The sequence below is a fragment of the Rousettus aegyptiacus genome, unplaced genomic scaffold, assembly GCF_014176215.1.
Source record: "Rousettus aegyptiacus isolate mRouAeg1 unplaced genomic scaffold, mRouAeg1.p scaffold_m13_p_2, whole genome shotgun sequence".
In the NCBI taxonomy this organism is placed as follows: domain Eukaryota; kingdom Metazoa; phylum Chordata; class Mammalia; order Chiroptera; family Pteropodidae; genus Rousettus; species Rousettus aegyptiacus.
The window spans coordinates 53,040,699-53,046,698 of NW_023416295.1; positions in this window are offsets into that span (position 1 = coordinate 53,040,699).

A 6,000-nucleotide genomic window follows, 5' to 3' on the forward strand; every position below is an offset into this window, starting at 1 on the left:
TATTTTTGCTATAACATGTAACAACTACCAGTAGTTTTTACAAAAGCTAAAAAAGCAGATGAGCTCTATTAAATTTGTTTAGAATCTCTTGTTATAGAACATGGTTACCTTTAGGCATTCAATTGCTTTGGACTTAAAAATACCTGGTATGCAGCTTCACATAGAGAACTGCCAGCATAGATGATTACAATTTAGCCATAGCCAAAAGAGAATCAAATATATTATGGAAGCAATAGTTTAATAAATGAATTTGATGGACTCATCCTAATGAGATCAATTTTAGGCAAAATTGCATAAACCCTAGCATCACAGAAGATAAACAATATAATAAGTTTTTTAAAAATCTGCACGAAGTGTTTTTGAGACTACAACAAATTTTCATTTTTTTTTTCTACTGGATCCAGTAAACAGAAGTGAAAGAATGAGAATGGATGATTATTTGATTTTTGTGTTTTTCTATAAACATATTAAACTATGGAAGATTTAGCGCCTACATGCCAATTGTAATCATCAGCAAAATAAAAGATATATCTGGCATGAATGGTCTGGAACAATAAACAAACAAAGGTCCTGAAAATGCCTGTCCTGTGTTTCCGATTTGAGACATGTTGTAACTATTATAATGAAGTTCTACACTAAAAGCATTGGACTAAAACTATTTTTTCCCTCAATTTATGTGTGTCGATTAAATATTTGAATCTACTAAGGGATACTTTTAGGCAGGAATTTGGAAACATGTTCCTTCTACAATCTCAACCCTCTTTTCAACCTTGCATTGACTGTACTTTCCACATGTCCTCTCTACCTACCCAGTTCCAACCCAGCTTATAAATTGATAGACATTATGAGCAGTCACCAAAGTCCAATTTTCTCCCTTCCCCGGCACAGAGAAGAACAAGTTTTGGCATGAGTGGACCCTGTAACTTGTTCTGGCCAAAAGACTGTGTTGCAATGAAAAGCTTGTGCGCTTTGCCCACTTGCTCTTGACCCACCAATTGTACTGAGAAGGTTACAACTTCCAGAAAGGATAGTTACAAAAGAGTGAAGCTCTATAACCTGGATTCCTGGGTGAAAAAGAGCCCTCCACCAATCAACTTTGCACATACATGAGTAAGAAGGAAACACTTTGTGTTAAACCAATTAGAGTTTGGGGTTATTTTGGACTTGTTCTCTGCTAAGCCAAACCCAGCCCAATTTAATTATTAAATGCTCTGACACAAAGTATTTCCTATTCTTATTCTTTTTTCCAAAACATTTTTCATCTTAACTGGCCATCCCACTAAGTAGGAAAGGTGTTAAAAATTCTGTGTACATGAAATATTAATAGCTACAGCTACCTCTTGAAGACAATGAGAGGACAAAGACAAGAGTGATCAGAAGTAACTATTATTACCTAAGGAAATAATTGTTGATAGACTATCAGAGCTCTATGGCTGACCGGAAGGGGAAGATAATTCTGAGTGAGAGCCCTTCTTTTTCTACCTGGGATTCTAATAAAAATGTTAGTGCTTCCTTGACACCTGAATCTTCTACACTAGTTTACATTTGTATAAATTCAAGAGTCAGTTGCTTCTTAAATGGTAGAAATTTTAAGTTGTTTAAAGCAAAAATTATTCAAGTATTAGTAAGAAAAACAATCATAACTCGAGTTCAGGAAAGTAAAGATTGCGAGAAATAAGACATGACGTGAACTCATTGAGTGTGTAAGAAGAAATATGACATACGCCCCACTGCTTTATTTTCCATGAAAAACAACACACTACTCCCCAAAATTAATAAATAACATTTTTTTCATATTTACTGCATACTATTTTCTAAAGAAATGAAACATATAATCTCCTGCTTTATCCTCAAAATCGATTACATCCACAAATTTTGTGTGTATTTTATATAATTTTAGTACATATGTAACTACCTATAAACAAGATGTTATTTTCTGTATATGTGTTTGAAAAAAAGGCATAGTGCTATCTTCCTGTATATAGTGTTCTATAACTTGATTAAAAAATAACTAAACATTACATTTTGAGATCCATTTATGTTGATTGATGGACCTGTCATTCTATCTATCCCTCCATGTGACTATGTGTGTATATTTCATTTTTGCTCTTTTTTAAGATAATACCAAAATGATTCCATTGCTTTGTTTTTAGATTGTTTCGAGTTACAAAATAATGTTACAAAAATATTCCAAATTGTGTCTCTTTATGAGAGTTTTATTTATGCTGTTTATGTTGTTGTTGTTGTTAGAGAATATACTCAGGAATTGAATTGCTAGATCTTAGGTTTTGTACATCATCTATATTACAAGTTACTGTCAAATGCTTCCTTAATTTATTCTAATAATTTATGCCCCTATTAGCAATTAATGCAAGTTACCTAAATTCATACCAACACTTAGTGTTACAGGCTTAATTTTTTTTTTACTAGTTTGATCAGCATGACATAGTATTTTAATAATATTAATGTGTATGAATATCTTTCCGCAGGATCATGTTAATTGGCAACTCAAGTTTTCTTTACTAGTATTTGTTCATATCCTTAGTCTATTTTACTATATGGTTATGTTTTTATTATATATAAGATTTTAAAATTTTTTCTTGATTTTAATTTCTTGTAATATGTGTTTTAAATACCTTTTGGTGTATGGCTTGTACTTATGCTTCATTTATGGTATTTTTATGGCACAGAGATTTTAATTTTGATCTGGCCAAATTAATTAATCTATTCCTTTATAACTTCTAATCATTTGACACGCTAAGGTCACAAATATTTTCTATGTTTGTTTTATATATGTAAGTTTTAATCTCTTTATAATTTTTATCTGTATAGATTGTTTGGTTAAGAATCTGGCTTTATTTTTGTTATTATTGTTTTACATGTAAAGTTAATGACCAAATGCCATTTTTGGAATTGTTTGTTCTTTAATAATGTGTTTTCGATGTCTGTGTTACCATTTAACAAGTTCAGCTATATGCACATTTATATTCTACTCTATAACCACATTGTATTAATTATGACAGCTTCATATAAAAATCCTTATTTCCAGTTGAACAAGGCTTCTTTGTTCCCTGTTCTTTTTTTCAAATATGTTTGGCAATTTTTAGAACTTTATTCTCCTACAAAAATTTAAAAATAATTTTTTCACATGGACTATAGACTAGTGGTTACTAGAGAGTGAGGGGTGGGGGAGAATGGGGGGTAGATGGGATAAAGGGAGTCAAATATAGGGGGATAGGGAGAGGGTGAAGTGGGTAAAGGCAATCAAATATATGGTAGCTGAAGGAAACTGGACTTTAGGTGGTAAACACACAATAGAGTATATAGATGTAAAATTATAATGTACACCTGAAAGTTATATAAATATATTAACCAATGTTATCCCAATAAGCAATAAATAAATAAATAAATAAATAAATAAATAAATAAATAAAAGGGCAAAAAAGAAAAAATCATTTTGTTGATTTGTATGAAAAATCCTATTGTGCTTTTCATTGGATTTGCATTCAATCTATAGATGCCTATAGCATTGTGGTACATGCTTCAGTCTTTAATGCTAAGCCACAAATTACATGTATGCATCACTTCCAAATCTAATGTGACTCTCAAGAGATGTGAACCTGTGTTAGAGGTACTTTAGAAAGAAGAGCAGGTGGTGTTTAAAACGGAAAAGAATTTGGAGAGGATTCAATTTTAAAAACAGAAATAGGGAATGAGCAAAAAAAAGGTCACCATGGCAGGGAACGAAATGACATCTATCAGGGAATGTGGATGGTGCAGAGGGGGACTTCGAGGAAATCAAACAATAATGCTAGTTGCCTTGTTTGACTCTTCAAAGTCCTGAAATTGAGAACTCTTCCTGTATGTTTCAAAGTGGTAACCATTTCCCGCAAATAACAAATAAATCAGTTTCAAAAAACCACTGCCAAGTTCAAGCTCCAGTACCTGCTAGTTTAAATGGTCTGTGCCAATACATTCTTATACACCCCACTTCCCTCTGCCAACTTCACTGCTGATTGGATACTGATGAATGGCATTGCTCTGTTCCACTGCAGCACTTCATAAATAACACAATGCTCTGGTATACAGCGCAATGCCAATTTCTACTCTTGCAGTGATTGGAGTGGCTGGAAACAAATGATTTCCCTAATAAGGCTTATGGATGAATATTGGATTTTGGATCCATCCCCAATAAACCTGTCAACAAGGTATTAAAACACAATGAATATGTTTTTATGAATGTGAACATTTTAGGCACAAAGCAAATTGACTGTTTAAATGTACCTGTTCTACGATAAGTGCAAAAAAATAAATAAATAAAGTAAATTGACACCAGGGGAAATGTCAAGCACACTGCACATATTTATAAGATAAACATTACTGTTTGGCATCAATCAGGGTTAGTGTTTATGTCCTCAGTGTTTCTCTTTATTCTTATTTCTGAAACATACACATTTTTTATAGATTTAAAAAAATATATGCCATGAAAAGATTGACAATATTTGAGTGAGAAAAGTTTAACTATCAAAAAATTTGGCCAAAATACAAGTTACCAAAATTTTAAGATTTTCTATTTATAGGGGTATGGGTGGGCATGACTAAATTCGATGACATTAAATGTAAATCAGAAATTTACAACAGCTGACTAAAGATTCTGTAATAACAATGATTAAAAAGACTCAAGAATAAATTTCACAAGAACTTTACCACGGGTTTTGTAAGAATTAAAGACTTTGGTAATTATTAGAACTGCAAGGAATTACATTATTATTTCATCAAATTCTTCCATTTTACTGAGAAAACAACAATTACAAGTTTTTCTCTATTTTGAACAGTACACACAAGATCATTTTAACATTGTGCATGCCTCACTCTCCTGTCATATAGCTATGAAATCCAAACTTAACCTATATATAGAATGCCTCAAAATGCTGTGACTCTCACACTCTCTTGCTTACGGGCTTTTGCAAATGTTTCTACAGTTTAGAATGCCATTTTCTCCACCACCTAATTGATGCTGATAATCTCCTATATTTTTTTTGACAAAAATAAGAATTAGTAAAACTTATTACATGCTTACTACATGCCAAACACTGTTCAAAGCATGTGACACCACTTTACTCATTAAACCTTCATATTCCCAATGAGAAAATGAGAATATTCTCATTCCCATTTAACAGATGGGAAAAACGAGACATTGAAATCTTAAATAACTTGAACAAGAACACAAAGTCAGATTATCTGATTAAAATTCAGGAAATATATCTTTAGTGCAGGGTATAATAATCTCTATGTTACAGTATCACCGCAGACTCTTCTACATTACTTGTCTTAAAACTCTCCTACCTAGGAAATCTCTTTTCTGAGTCCTGCAGGACCACTATATAAAGCCCCTTCGAAGGTGAATATTAGTAGGTTTCAGTTTGGCCCTTCTACTGTGAGCTTTTCAAAAGCAATAGGCAACATTACATAGAATTAAGAGTGTATATAGAGTTAAGTGTTTGGACCTGGTATTGGGCAGAACTGGATTTGAATCCAGGTCTGTCACTTACTCATAATGTGATTTCGACAAATTACTTAACCTATTGGAGCTCAACTTGTCTCATCTGTAAAATTGGGATAGTAATAGTTGCTTCATCATAATGCTATATTAGATCAAGTGTGTTAGGCACATAGTTGCTCAATATAGACTAACTATTATAATAACTATTACCTGTATCTTCTAAGTTTATTACTGTCATAGTGGTAGATGTACCTTTGTTGCATAAAGAAGGCTACGAGGAGCACAGATGAACCAGATTGTATTCTGAATTTACCAACTAGTGACACATTTGTTTCATAAACTATGGAGGTTAACCTTCTATGGAGAGAAGTATCCTTTCCTTAGCTATGTTATGTTCAATTTAGGATCCTTCTCGGAAATGCATTTGTCATTTAGTTGACATATCAACTCAGGCTACCTAGGATATTATTTAGGGCACAGGGAATGGATATTTTTTG